This window comes from Ahaetulla prasina, chromosome 5 (genome assembly GCF_028640845.1).
Source record: "Ahaetulla prasina isolate Xishuangbanna chromosome 5, ASM2864084v1, whole genome shotgun sequence".
NCBI classification, from domain to species: domain Eukaryota; kingdom Metazoa; phylum Chordata; class Lepidosauria; order Squamata; family Colubridae; genus Ahaetulla; species Ahaetulla prasina.
In genome coordinates this window covers 29,629,816-29,646,075 of record NC_080543.1, presented here as the reverse complement: position 1 = coordinate 29,646,075, position 16,260 = coordinate 29,629,816, and the positions used below count along the sequence as shown (strand labels likewise).

The following is a 16,260-nucleotide window of genomic DNA, read 5'->3' as shown; positions in this document are numbered from 1 at the left end:
GGCCCTAGTTGGTTCGCAGGGCAAATAATAAAGATAACCGGCCCAAAATCGTACGTGGTAGAGCTACCAGACAACCGAGTGTGGAGGCGCCACATAGATCAGTTAAGGAAACGAATAACTGACCAAACCGAACCAAATGAAATAGATCATGACCAATACCAATTTGAATCCACAGTTGACAATGACCCGGGGGAGGCGCAAGACTTAGCTGAGGTCCCAGAGTTCCAGCGACGCCATCAGGTTCCCGAGGGAAGCAGCAGGGAAAGTTCCAAAATTAATCCAAGGCCGGAGGGCCAAGAAAAAGAGTCGGCCAATAATCCGGAGCCCGTTGGCCCAGAGAAAGAGCTGGGAGGAGAAAACAGCCCCTCCGACCAGCTCAAACACCACCCAGAACTGAACCGCAGGTCAGAAAGAACGAGGAGACGCCCAGGTTATTTGCGTGACTACGTCGAAAAATAACATGTAAATAAATATGTAAATAGAGGCAAAGTGTTTTCTGGGAGGGGAGGAGTGTTATGTATTCATGTTGTACCTTTAAATATTTGAGCGGGAAATCAGCACGTTGCTGATTGGTCGAAGCCTCCAGCAGAACTGTATAAAAGGAGAGGTTTTTCCCCCAGCCTGTCGCTGGGTTCACCCTATATTAAAGAGCTGTTGTCACTACCCTGGTCTCCAGCCTCGTTACTTCCAGAACATAACAAAGGTACAGAGCGTTTGACTTCTAAAAGACCACCTAAACTAATCAAATCTCAATTGTTCGCCATTATTTTTTATATACCCCAGCAAGTATTACTGAGGAAAACCTCTCTTTATATACAGTTCAGCCGGTGGCTTCAACCAATCAGCAACGTGCTAATTCCCGCCAAAAACTCCCGCCAAAACTTTTAAAGATACATTACAACAAACATTTGGAATACAAACATCCCACATACAGGGCCAGGAGGTACATAATTCTTTTCTCATTTTAATTTTTGAATCTCTTCCATTCCTAATTCACAGCACAAAGCGGTGAATGCTCTTTCCCATATGTCTGAATATTTCTTAACATAAGACCTTAATGTTCCCTACTAATGAGCATAATATAGTAGCATCATATACATGCAATAATAATTAATTGTTAATACTATGCTAAAATCAGTATGTAAAATTATTTCTGCTTACATTTAAAAATGCGTACAAATACATGTCCATAACATATTCATTCTAATCAAACCAGGGGCGTATACGTTTATCCAGAACTGCTCAGGTAATAAGTGTAGACTGCTATGATTTCTCAATTAATCAATCAATCAATCAATTGCGTGCATAACTTGTTGAAGGAAAGGAACATGGTGCTGCTTTCTGGATGACATTAAGTAATGGAGTGAAGGGTTCTTTTTAAAACATATATTTAAAGATTTTATTTGGCTTTCTGATCCATATGTCTTGAAATGTCTTAAATACTCTCTGACACAGTATTTAAATCATTGCTTTTTTCTCTAATGGAAAGCTAATTTAAGCCTTTAACAGCAGCTTTTGGTCAATGTCATTGTAGTTCATTAACATTCTTTAGTTTTGCATATATAAATACATCATGCACAGTTGTTCAAAATGATTTTTGTCAGAAGATACTGTTTGTTGCACTGCTGTTTATGAATGTTTGGCATATGCATGACCATTTAAGACAAAAACATGTAAATAATTCCTAATCTTAGCAGTCCATCCATTATTCAAAATCTCAGTTCTTTTTGTGTTCCTATAGGTCACCATGACAACATCATCCTTCACTTCCTTATCTTAAATAATTAACTCTGTAACCAATTTTACTTTCAACTGTTGGATTATTTGATGTGACACCATTGCATCATGATCTCTACCCAAAGTTCAGCATTTAGCTGCAGTCTAAGTGGGTGAAGTCCTCTCAAAACTGCAGAAGTATTCTTTAAGCAGACAGATTGATAGGTCATATAGTCAGCCTGGTATTTAAGCCTTAGGCAAGTGAATGGACTAACAGAGAAGGTACAGAGCGTTTGACTTCTAAAAGACCACCTAAACTAATCAAATCTCAATTGTTCGCCATTATTTTTTATATACCCCAGCAAGTATTACTGAGCATCCAGAAAATATAAGGCTCCCATTTTAAGATTTTATAGGTGGCAAGAATGTTGAACCATCTAGGTACAAGGAAGTTCAAACAATAGAAAATTTAATCTTGTAAATAATTTCTTTTAAAAACTGCATAGAACAGCAAGCCAGGAGGATTGTATTGTAATTCCCAAAGTATAAAATAAATAAAAATAGAGGTTTCCCCTTTAGGTCACCAACTACCTAAGTGTATACCAGAGACAAATTTAATTTTTGGTCCAAAGTAAGTTTTTATAAAACAGTAAAAAGGCAAAATAATTTCCCTTGAGTTGTACTATATTCCCATGAAAGGTCCCTGTGGCTTTTGGACAACAATTTGGAAATGGTTTACCACTGCTTTTTGTGAAATTTTTTAAACATCCCAATCTAGTTTACAGCCCTGGAATTTTCCAGTGGTCTTCTGTCCATGTAGTAGTTTAATCAAATTAGTTTGATTAATATTTTTCCCCGATTATCCAAGGTTGGCTATATGCTGCCACCTGCTGTTAGCAAAAGCACATGGCAACTCCACAACCAAGCATGGTACTTTTAATGACTGTTATGGAAGACTCAGTTTTCAAAGATGAAAGATGAACAAAGGGAACATTGCTTCTAGACAACACATCATTTACAGACTTATTATATTTATTTCTGTATAAAATTTGTTTATATGATTTAATAATGTATTAACTATAAATTCTAATGGATTAAATTTTAATAGTTAAGGTATATATTCCTGTTTCCTTCATGAGGTAATATAGCAAGTTCTCATAACCCAGTTATTATATTATGCAAAGTCTTTGCTAGCTAAAATATTTTTATTGGATTTGCTGTATAAATGTGATTGTTTTGACCTAACAAAAATTATTTACCAAAATCAATAAAGTTAAAATGAATAAAATTCAGCAATAAATCAATATTCTCAAATATGAAACAGGGCAACTGTCAAATCTACAATTTTAAAACTTAAGGAAACAAAATAATTTCATAAATATACATAATATTAATTTAGGCTCTAGTGAGAGCTACCATGTTAAGGCAGTAAAATCTACTAGGTTTTATAATTACTAGGTTCAGATTTTCTGCAACTTTTTGCTCCCATCCATTGGTCATCCAGATTTCTGCAGCCATAATAAGTTAGCCCTATATTAATATAAAATAATGTAAGTTTAACAAAAATTGATTTCAATGATTTATTGACTGCATCCACAATTTTTGTCTTATTGAGTATTACTTTACTGTGATTAAATTATTTTTCCTTAATTCTAATCCCGAAGATGGGATGAGATGAGGTGGAAATGGTTTTGAGATTTGTTTCACAAAAGATTTATTGGTATGAGAAAATGTCCAAGAAGTACAGACCTCAATGTCAATTTCAAAATCACACAGTAAGCCAAATTACTGATCCATCTGTTCTGGCATGTTGTCAACACTACTTGGCAACACTTCCATGATTTGACTTGCCAGGAATTTAATCAGAGACCTATGTGTAAACTATGTGCTCTACTGGTAAATTACAGCCATTTGGGGTTTATCTTATTATTTCCTCTTTTTCTAAGCTAAAAAGATCCAAGCATAACCTTTTTTCTTGGAATTCATAATTAATTTTTCTTTGTATGCCATCTATATTCTACGTACAATTTAGGCAACTCATGTTGGCTGGTCTATACACCAATGCACAGAGGATGAGGAATAAACAGGGTGAATTAGAAATTCAAGTAAATGAGAGCAGATATGATATTGTTGCCATTACAGAAATTTGGTGAGATGAAACCCACAAATTGAACATACAGCTAGAAGGATATAAATTATTTAAAAGAAATAGACCAAATAAAAGAGGAGGTGGAGTTGCACTATATATAAAAAATAACTACATCTCTACAGAAATAGAGCACAACAATGATGACAATTATCTTGAATGCATTTGGGTCAATATTAAGGGGGGGGAAATGATATTGCCATATGTCTATACTATAGACCACTTAACCAAACAGAGGAAGTAGATGAACTTTTTGGTAGTCAGCTAACTAAGGTATGTAGGAAGCACATCACAGTAGTAATGGGGGATTTTAACTACCCTGACATTAACTGGGAGACAAACTCTGCACCAAGTGGAAGATCCAACCGGTTCCTAACAAACCTAGCAGACAACTTCATTTCCCAAAAAGTGGAGAAGGGAACAAGGGGATCAGCCATATTGGACTTAATTCTCACTAACAGAGATGAAATGATAGAAGGTGTCGAAGCTACAGGAACCTTGGGGGGCAAGTGATCATGCAATACTGGAATTCAACATTATGCAAACACAAGTAGTAGAACAAAGTCAAACTAGAGTCTTGGACTTTAAGAGAGCTAATTTCAATAAACTTAGAGAGAGCTTGAGAAGGATTCCATGGATGAGAATCCTCAAGGGGAAAACAACTCAAGAAGCTTGGGAAATTTTGAAAAGTGAGATTATAAAAGCCCAGTCTAGCACAATACCAATGAAGAAGAAAAATAATAAATCTCAAAAGAAACCAGCATGGATGCATAAAGAACTATCTGACAAATTGAAAGACAAAAAGGACAAGTATAAAAAGTGGAAAGAGGGGCAAATAACTAAGGCAGAATATCAGCAAATAGCCCGAGCCTGTAAAGATGAAGTGAGGAAAGCTAAGGCTCACAACGAACAAAGGCTAGCGACAAAAGTAAAAAATAACAAAAAAAGCTTCTTCAAACGTTAAAAACAAGAAAAAAGTCAAGGAAACAATTGGCCCATTGCTGGGAGAAAGTGGCAAGAAGGTGACAAGCAACAGGGAGAAAGCAGATCTACCTAACTCATTTTTTGAATCTGTCTTTATACAAAAGGAAAAAACAATCCAACCTATCAAAAACAGCACCACAAAAAACAGATTAGGAACACAAGTTAAAATAGGAAAAAAAATGGTAAGTGAACACCTGTCTACCCTAGACGAGTTCAAATCACCAGGACCGGATGGATTACACCCCAAGGTTCTGAAGGAACTGGCAGTGAGATCTCAGAACCACTGAATTATATCTTTCAAAGATCCTGGAGCACAGGGGAACTGCCAGAGGACTGGAAAAGAGCTGATGTAGTTCCCATCTTCAAAAAAGGAAAAAAAGACAGATCCAGGAAACTACAGACCTATCAGCCTGACTTCAATACCAGGGAAGATTCTGGAAAAGATAATCAAGCAACGAATCATTGTACACCTAGAAGCAAACAAAGTAATAACCAAAAGCCAACATGGGTTTGTCAAAAACAGATCATGCCAGACTAATCTCATTGCATTCTTTGACAAAGTGATAAAATTAGTGGACCAGAGGAATGCTGTCGATATAATTTACTTGGACTTCAGCAAAGCATTTGATAAAGTAGACCATAACCTACTACTAGATAAAGTAGAAAAATATGGGTTAGACAGCACCACCACCAGATGGATTCTTAACTGGCTGACCAACCGCACTCAACATGTAGTCTTCAATGGAACTACATCCAGATGGAGGGAAGTATGCAGTGGAGTACCCCAAGGCTCTGTTTTAGGCCCAATACTCTTCAACATCTTCATCAATGACTTGGACAAGGGGATAGATGGGGAACTCATCAAATTTGCAGATGATACCAAGCTGGCAGGAATAGCCAACACTCCAGAAGATAGGCTCAAGATACAGAAGGATCTTGACAGACTTAAACATTGGGTGCTAACTAACAAAATGAAATTCAACAGTGAAAAAAGTAAGGTTCTACATTTAGGCAAAAAACCCAAAATACACAGGTACCGTATATGTGGCACCTTGCTCAATAGTAGTAACTGTGAGAGGGATCTTGGAGTCCTAGTGGACAACCAATTAGATATGAGCCAGCAGTATGCAGCAGCTGCCAAAAAAGCCAACACAGTTCTGGGCTGCATAAATAGAGGGATAGAATCAAGATCACGTGAAGTGTTAATACCACTTTATAATGCCTTGGTAAGGCCACACTTGGAATACTGCATCCAGTTTTGGTCGCCACGATGTAAAAAAGATGTTGAGACTCTAGAAAGAGTGCAGAGAAGAGCAACAATGATGATTAGGGGACTGGAGGCTAAAACATATGAAGAACGGTTGCAGGAACTGGGTATGTCTAGTTTAATGAAAAGAAGGACTAGGGGAGACATGACAGCAGTGTTCCAATATCTCAGGGCTGCCACAAAGAAGAAGGAGTCAAACTATTCTCCAAAGCACCTGAGGGTAGAACAAGAAGCAATGGATGGAAACTAATCAAGGAGAGAAGCAACTTAGAACTAAGGAGAAATTTCCTGACAGTTAGAACAATCAATAAGTGGAACAACTTGCCTGCAGAAGTTATGAATGCTCCAACACTGGAAATTTTTAAGAAAATGTTGGATAGCCATTTGTCTGAAATGGTGTAGGGTTTCCTGCCTTGGCAGGGGGTTGGACTAGAAGACCTCCAAGGTCCCTTCCAACTCTGTTATTATGTTATGTTATGTATCATAAAAGAACACTAATACAGAAAAGATCAAGAGAAAATCATTAAAACAAATGCACAAAAGTGTTAAAATGATACTAAATATTTCAATGATTTAAACATGCAAATCTTATGAAAGTAAGTTGCTCCAAATCCCTAATGAATAACTTTGGGTTTTTCACTATGCATTTCAGTTCTTTTTTGAGATGCAATAACCAAAATAATACAGAATGCCAATATGATTGCACAATAAATGCAAAACAGCACTAGTAGCATTGTTTTTTTACTTAGACCAGAATTCGTCTTTTTATATACTCGGCATACTCAATTGCTGTTTTTAAAGGAATTGAACAATCCTCAATTTTTTCTCTCTCATTCAATTTCTGCTAGGTCTATAATAATAATGGTTTCCACTAATTTTTCTAGAGCATTTTTCTATTATCTTACATTCTCTTTCCAACAATGAAATTAACTACATGAGAGACAAACAAATACAGTGCTTCCAAAAGTGTTAGTTTCAGAAGATAATCTTTTACAAAAAAAATACAGAAAATTCATTGCCACTAAAATACAGTTTTGAAGATGGGGATCTCATTCTAGTTCCAAGATTCACCCAAAAATCAAGGCAGAAAGAGAAGTATAAAAGAATATGTACGGTCTGTCAAACAGCATTATCTTTATCCACTGCAATTAAGAAAATGTTATGGGTTACTATCTAAGCTCTGTTCTGAAAGAAAAGATATACATGGGGATGAGTTCAGTAGCTTTAGTATGTCACATAACAATGTCAAAATAATCTTACCTAGTATAAATCTAATGAAACCTGGTCCTTCCCTCTTATCACTTTATTTCTATTTGATCTGACAAGAAAAGCTGTTCTTGTCATTAGAGATAGACAGAGGGCAGATTAAGAATCTAGTTTTCTAGTTTTGCTGCAACTAGCAGCAAAAAAGATATAATCTAAAACATAATGTTTTTTGATGTTACTTGCATTACCTTCTTGTGGATTAAAATGAATAATTAATGTATTGTTTATTATTAGCAATTGAATGTTTTAATTGTATGTCTTGATATTTCAATGAATGTTGCATATTGTGTACTTGATTACATCATGCATTTGTTCATAAATTATCTTGAAATGTTTACTACATTATATAAATGTCTCTTAGGGTGTTGTACATTGTTTTGAGTATAAACAGAAATTGATTATGAGACCTCAAAACCTGTTTGATGTTCTTTGAAAATTTTAAAAAGTGTTAATAATGCATGCTGTTTTCTGTGCTTATTTCTTTGTCACTTATATCATTGCTATATACTTAAAGCAAAAGTTTTTGTTTAAAACTATTTAAATATATTTTTGAAAGGTATATAAAAGGCTAATTAAAAGCATAAGTAATAATATATGAATTATACTTAGTTAATTGGTTCTTGATTTACAAATTGGTATCAATAAATATTTGTTAGATTGCACTTAAAATCACAATTTAACACCAAATATCCATTAGACTGTCACTTAAAATCACAACAATTTAACATTTTAAATCACAATCAAAATACATTTTTTCTTTTTGCAAAAGAATTAGCACCTAGACTTCCTAAATAAATCTTTAACATATGGGGAAGTTAATTGCAGGTTTACATTAAATAGCTTACAATATTGGCTCATCATTTGGTAATGAACAATCACCAAAGTTCTTCATATCCAAACAGATTCAAGCAATTATGCAATACTCTGTCTCATTTTTTAGTTTTATTTCTATGTAACTATAACATTCATCTCATAATAGCTCAGATGATGTGTTTGTTTTATTCCATAAATTTTATAAATGGAAGGGAAGAAGAGAAGAGAGGAGCTATGGGCTTCCCTATGGTGCCAACCTGTCTGTGGATTTTATTTCCTGAGAGGAGTTCTCTTAACTCTATGCCTGCTATCTTTCACTGGCCTTTTAATTTAAAAAGTATTTTGTATTGTTAATTTTTAACTTTATTTTTATACTGTTTAAAATATTTTTTTATTATTGCGTTTATTTCATTTTTCTACATATTTTTAATTTTAATCATGTTCTTGGAATGAGTATTATAGTACAAAATAGATTATTCTGTATGTATTGCTTTAACAAGAAAGAAGAAATCTTTCATCAGTTTCTGTCCAGTAACCAGACATGTAACTTTTGCCTGAAATGAATCTGAAAATAAAAACAATGATATCTACATGGTTGTAGCATTTATATAGAACTTGTTATTATTATCTATATTATAGCAAAGGTGGGTTTCAGCAGGTTCTGACCAGTTCTGGAAACCCGGTACCGGAAATTTTGAGTAGTTTGGAGAACCGGTAGGAAAAATTCTGACTGGCCCCGCCCCCTTTTATTCTCTGCCTCCCAAGTCCCAGCTGATTGGGAGGAAATGGGGATTTTGCAGTATCCTTCCCCTGCCACGCCCACCAAGCCACGCCCACCAAGCCATGCCACGCCCACCAAGCCACACCCACAGAACTGGTAGTAAAAAAATTTGAAACCCACCACTGTATTATAGTCATTGTTTCTTAATCTCGGCAGTTTTCTGAGCTGTGATTCTTAATCACTGATTCTTAAATTCCCAGAATTTTCCAGGCTGCAAAGAGGTTGAAGCTAAGAAGTCAAGGGAAAGATATTTGATTTAGTGAAACTTCTATCAACTTGGATGCAAGTAGTTTTTGGCAATTCCCTTTCCAACTTGTCCTCCTTCAGTTCATTCTTTGCCATAATTCAAAGAAGTTCTTAACCTTCTGGAGCAAATTTCAAGGCATCCCTGGATGTAAAGCTCTCTTTTCTTCTGGTAAAAGCCTTCACTAGAGAAAATATCATTCTATCAGCAAAAGGATATCGTTGTGGATATCATCCAAGGCTTTCAAATTGCATGCAATGAAAAATGATGTCATTCTTGGATCAGACATTTCATCCATTATTTATTTAATAAAAACATTACAAGATGCCATTAGTGCAACTGACATATATACAACCATTCAGAGTTATGACCATGCCTGATTAACATAATAACTATGACAATCCACAAAAGAAAGTAATCAGTAATGCTATGCAGAATTGTCATTGATTCAGTATGGTGTAATGTCATTAGAAGTAGCATTTAAAATTCTCAAATAAAACATACAAGAATAGATTATCATCAGATTAATTTATAATTCTTATTCTTTTTTCATCTTCTAATAGCATAAGACAACAATAATTTTTTCTATTTAGCTTTAAATGTGGTACTTCCTTTTTCATTTTAATTTGTATAATCCCCACCTCAATTCCAGGAGCATGTTTTAAAGATTAGATATCAAGGAGAAATGCAGCTGATTGAGGTAATTGTAGTTTTCTGCTACAGAGTAATACAGGTATTTATCAAAGCTCACATTTGCACTATATTACTTAGTAACCATAAACAAGCTATTTTATCCATTCTATCTGCAAGATAAGAGCAAATAAATATAAATTACTTTGTAGTAATACATGCATTCAAATGTTGTGATTACTCACAAGATGACATAAGCAGCTTAAAACTAATACACAAATTTTAACTATTACCCAGTTTTTTCACCTCTTATATTGGCTCTTTCCTATCCAACAGAACTACAAAGTTGTCATATTACATTGTCATATGCAGGGGTGAAATCTACTTACCTTCCCTACCGGTTTGGAAATGCATGTACTGCGTCATGTACACGTACCGACCCTCTGCGCATGCGCAAACCCTTCTACGCATGCACAGAGGGTAAAACATAGGTTACTTCCTGGTTTTAATGACGACTGGGCAGGTTGGTGGAGCCTCGAGCTGCCATCGCTACCGGTTCTCCGAACCACCAGCCATCATCGCTACCGGCTCAGCTGAACCGGCCCGCACTGGAAGCATTTCACCCCTGGTCATATGCCACAAATGCCACTACATTATCATATGCTACAAATGCCACTACATCGTCATCTTCCACAAATGAAATGCTCAAGGCACTAATGATGACATTTTTCATCTGTTAAGTATAAGCTCCCTTAAATCAATAATTTCAAGTATCTTAAATATAGTTAATACAATACATAGTAATAATGCAATTATACTTACAGTGTAGCTGGAATCAAAAACCAGACACCTGCCTTATTCTTTGTATTAAAATATTATTTTACAGTCTTCTTAAGTACCCATATTTATCTGCAACAAAAAAGATAACAAAAGAAATATAATTTTGCTAAACAATTATTCTCTATGGCTTAACAAAAACAAAAGTTAAATTGAAAAAGAACTAAATTTACTTTTTTTTAAAGGTACACTCCAACTTGATGATTTTCTAAATTTTTGCATATTTTTCCCATGAGTAAATATTTGTGTGAATCTTTCTGATATATAAAGGAGAATAAGTGCATAAATAACATCAACGTTTTGTGCTTATTTCATTAGTTTCATCACTCAACATGCCATGTGCCAATATGAAACACTAATCATTCTCTTGGATTCAGTAGCCGATTCTATAATTTTTAGCTGCAATAACTATAACCAATGGTATTGGTAATCAATTGTCAACCTTGCTGAATAAGAATTATGGTCCATTCCTGCCTGACAAAGTGCTTTAATTGTAACATCCGACACTTTTTCAGTGTGTTTTTTTAAAAAACATTCATTTTAGATCTTGCTATAATCTCGCATCCTGGACATAAATTGTTTCAACTCCTACCCTCAAAATGATGCTATAGAGCATTGCACACCAAGACAACTAGACACAAGAACAGTTTTTTCCCTGAACACCATATTTGTCTGCCAAACAAATAATTACCTCAACACTATCAAACTATTCACTAAGTCTGCATTAAAGGTAAAGGTTCCCCTTGCACATACGTGCTAGTCGTTGCCGACTCTAGGGGGCAGTGTTCATCTCCGTTTCAACGCCAAAGAGCCAGCACTGTCTGAAGACATCTCCGTGGTCATGTGGCCGGCATGACTCAACGCCAAAGGCGCACAGAACACTATTACCTTCCCACCAAGGTGGTCCCTATTTTTTCTACTTGCATTTTTACATGCTTTCGAAACTGCTAGGTTGGTAGAAGCTGGGACAAGTAATGGGAGCTCACCCCGTTACACGGCAGAGCTAGGGATTCGAACTGCTGAGCTGCCGACCTTTCGATCGACAAGCTCAACGTCCTAGCCCCTGAGCTACCGCGTCCCTCAAAAAGTCTGCATTACTATTACTATTAATCGTTTTATCGTTCCTATCACCCATCTCCTCCCACTTATGACTGCATGACTGTAACTTTGTTGCTTGTATCCTTACAATTTATATTAATTGTTTCCTAGTATGATTTGATTGCTTATTTGTACTCTATGACTATCATTAAGTGTTGTACCTTATGATTCTTGATGAAAGTATCTTGTCTTTTTATGTACACTAACAGTATATGCATGAAAGACAAATTCCTTGTGTGTCCCATCACACTTGGCCAATAACGAATTCTATTCTATTCTATTCTTTCTATGGGATTTCGGTTTAGACCCTGAGTTGACCATTCCAAATTATTGTAGTTGTTCTTTGTCAGTTTCTTGTTGTTATATTTGTGATCATGGCTGTGTAACCTACTTGGGCTTCAGTTTATAGCCAATGAGGGCAGATTATCCAGGTGCCGTGGCAACAAAACAAATTAAGGCACTCTTACTTTCATATTTGATAGTATGAGGTTGTTACTGTGGAACAGAATAACTAATACCGAACAATATCAGTAAATAATATGAAACAATATTAGTAAAGTCTGACAAGATTCACTTTTGGCTCGTGTTACAGAACATTTTTCCAGAAATATGGAGAATCATCCTGACCAACTTTGAGACAAGGCCATTATTCTTAGTGAGTCATGGCTTTTGCATTGCTACTATCCTAAGAATCCCATTTTTACCCAGTGTTTTTCTGATGGTCTTTAGACAAATGGTGTTTAGGTTCTTTGTGCTTATGTTGACAATTTTATGTTGCACTCTTGAAGTGACTGGCAAAATAGCCACTTTGGGAAGATTCATTATTGTTATAAATCTTCCCAATTTTAAGATAATGTCTCTGGCTGTGGAGCGATAAGAAAGCCATAATTTTATAACTAGTTTAATAAACTAAATTTAGTAATTGAACCTAACAATCAATTAGTTCTACACAATCTTTGGAAGTTCCTTTTAAGTGAGACATGAGTTGGCTCTACAATCTGGTAATAACATTATTGTGTTGAGAGGAACCAACATCCATGTTAATTGTATAGGGCAGGGTACACCCAAGATGTCAGCCCTGAGGTAGTCCTGTCATAAAGCACTCCCAGATGAACTAATTCTACTTTATTGTAAGGTTACCTTAACAGAATCTTGCAAGTCTGATCTCTACATTTTCTCCCCAGTCATATATTCAGCCCAAGAAATTAGGAGAGTCCCTTCTGAGATATTTGCTATACCCACATTCCTGCTGCATACTAAATTACCTCTTATCTGACCGTTTTCCTAGTTGCAGTTCTTCTCCCTGTCTCTCAAGGTCATTCCCACACCATGTACTACTATATCTTATCTATTTATCTTATTAATTAAACTGAACTGGGGGGAATTACTTCACACTGGTAAATTTGCTGGATGATTTTTTTATGAGGTAAAAGAAACATGTATGAACAGTGTTGTTATTTGTTCCTTCTGACTTCTTTTATGTATACCACGTCACACATAAAATTTTGAAAACACTCAGTGGAAAATTATGCAAAAACTCAGCAAATTCAAAAGATGAATTCTAATTCTTCAACACAATTGCACAGAGTACTGATGAAATATTGCTTATGACAAAGATATTTGTTCTGAAGTGAATACATATAAACAAATTTTCAGTCTGATTATATATAAGGATGTATAATAAAATGCATTTGATTTTTTTACACACAATAATAAATGTTAAACAAGTGAAAGCTATTACAATTTTAAAGGCACTTTTGTGCAACAACTTATTGCTTTTAATGGAATCAAGGAATAACATTATTCATTCATGAAATGGTAAGAACTATTGATGTTAAGTGTAATCAATTACTCCTTTTATCATCTTAATAGCTACACTGAGTTACTGAGTAAAAAATTAATTGAAACATAGGGCTACAGCACTATAGATGTTAAGTTCGCCAAAGTCTGCAATATTATAAATCTAATACTTTTTAAAAGCCAGCCAACACAATAATTTGGGATAATTAACAAATGCAGACCCTGACCCAAGTGATATCAACTTCACACTTTATATGCATTTATTTTTGTACTGGCTATAAATGCTTTGCAACGTTCAGCATCACTTGCTTCCAAATATGACCAAAATCAGTCTGTTCCAGTCTAGACAGAATACTTTTAAGATTACCCTATTTAGAAAAATGCATTAAAATATTATTAGAAATGGCTGGTGAAGTCACTTCCTTCTCACTCTTTAAATATAGATTAAACTATTTATAAAGGCACATAAGTAAATAAAGTAGGTCCCAAAATAAGTTTACTGGCACACATATGGCAGCCTTTTCTCAGGCTTTGCTTCGAACCAAGAGAGGGCAGCACTGGTCACCCACAAACATCCAATCGGTCCTCCTTTAAATACCGAAGAAACAAACAAACCACCTTGACGGGAGAATGCTGTAAGTAAATAACGATTGTTAAAAGCACCCCCCCCTTCCCCAAAATAATAATTTAAAAAGCGGAAAGGAAAGAAGCACACCTGACTGGGGGGGAAAAAAGAGAGGCGGGCTTTTGTTATTCTGGGTTGGGGCAGAAAAAGCAAAGGCAAAAAAGGGGAAAGCAGGAGACACGTGGGGCAAGTCACCCATCGAGGAGTTGGGAGCAGAGAAGAAGCGCAGGCTTATCACGGAATAAGAGGCACGACAGGTGGTGCTCCTGAAAAGCCAAGTCCAAGAGGAGAGCGGCGCCTTTTAAACTCCGCACCGGAGCGGAGGGCAAGGAAAAAAACGGAGGGCACCTGCTCGATGCCCACACGGGCTCCCCTGCCCCATTCCGGGTGGGCATCGGGGAACTTCCTTCCCCCCCAAGGAGGCCCGGCTGCCAGCCGGAGGAAGGGAGAAGCGGAGGACCGCCGACAGCCTCCCACCAACCTCGGTCTCCGCTTCCTAGGCGCGGCTCTCACCCCCCACCCCCACCCCAATTTTCCCTCACCCTTGGAAAGAGCCGCGCACTCGAGTGGAGTTTCGTCGTGTGGACGCCGCCAAGAGCGGGCGAATCTTTGCCCGGCCGCTTCCTTCCACTCACCCACACCCCGTGGCTGCCGGAGCTGTTGGCGGCGGTGGGGATGGTGATGGAGGAGGAGAAGGAAGAGAAGGCAACAGCCGGCTCGTCTTCCTTCCTTCCCTCCCTCCTGTCAAGTTGGCGCCCGTTCCCCACCCTCCTGACGTCGCGTGGACAGGATCCGCCCATCATAACACAGAGCTGGGCACCGACCGACTCCCTCCCCTCACCTGGGTCCTTCTGCCCCTTTCGTAAATGAGGGCGCGGGAAGGCGAGCGGGCGGGCGCGGGAAGCTGGGGTGGAGGGAGGAAAGCGGGCGCGTCTTTGCTCGGCCCGAGATAACCCCGGTTTTCGGTGGCGTCCGTCCGCACGCGCGTGCCCCTTTGCTCTGCCTCTTTTGTCTTCCACTTCTTTTGCCCGCCTGTTTGCTTGCCCGACCGACCGACCGCTTCAAAGTTGAAACGAAAGAACAAAGGAGGCTGTGCCATTCCTCCGAGAGAACGCGGTTTATTGCACTTGCGCCATCGCTGCACGTGGCGCCCTGTGCCGGGATGTAAGCAGCAGCTCCCGCTCCGACGACCGGCTTGTCGGCGAAAACGCGATTCGACAATGCCCAGGGGGAGGGGAGGTGGGGGGAGGTTGAGAACAGGACCAGTTCTTATATTTCTTATTTCACTCTGTCTTTGAAGTGTCGGTGGTAGCATTCTAATCCCTTGCACCAAATCCCATAATCCCGTGAAGAGGATAAATTAATCTGCCCAATTTATCTCTCCAGATTATGTCAGAAAGTAAATTAAAGAGGACCAATGAAACATCGGGCACTTCTCAGCGCTTGCTATCCGTACATCTATAGATCCTATCCTATCCTATCCTATCCGTACGCTATATAACACTATAGAGCACTGCACAACAGAACAACTAGACACAAGAACAGTTTTTTCCCTCAGGCCATCACTCGCTAAAGAAATAATTCCCTCAACACTGTCAAACTATTTACTAAATCTACACTACTATTAATCTTCTCATCGTTTCCATCACCAATCTCTTTCCATTTATGACTGTATGACTGTAACTTTTTGTTGCTATCATTAAGGGTTAAATTGTACCCTATGACCATCATTTGTGTTGTAAATGTTGTACCTTGATGAAGGTATTTTTTTCTTTTATGTATATTGAGAGCTTATGCACCAAAACAAATTCCTTGTGTGTCCAATCACACTTGGCCAATAAATTCTATTCTATTCTATTCTATTCTATCCTGAATTTGAGGCTAGACCATTCAGATTTTAAAACTGCCACCATAGGTTATTTATTCTCTGGTTGATTTTCAAATGATTATATTGGGATTCCTGAATCTTTAAACTTTAACCTCTTTATTCTTGGTAGCATAAAAGAAAGTCTGTGGGAGAAGGACAAAAGTCTCAGGGGAAGGCATCAAAATC

At 37.3% G+C, this 16,260-nt stretch overlaps 1 protein-coding gene across 2 annotated transcripts in view; it reads right to left on the bottom strand.

Annotated features, from left to right (window-relative positions):
• FRY (FRY microtubule binding protein) overlaps positions 1 to 14,883 on the bottom strand; it is a 213,542-nt gene extending 198,659 nt beyond the window's left edge. The window contains exons 1-2 of one of the 2 annotated variants that reach the window (XM_058186780.1): positions 14,750 to 14,883; positions 10,670 to 10,756 (exon numbers count right to left, since the gene is read on the bottom strand). The gene's annotated coding sequence lies outside the window, so the exon portion shown is untranslated. The remainder of the gene's footprint in view (positions 1 to 10,669; positions 10,757 to 14,749) is intronic. The other variant, XM_058186781.1, reaches the window with a different exon arrangement.
• Positions 14,884 to 16,260: the final 1,377 nt, after the last annotated feature.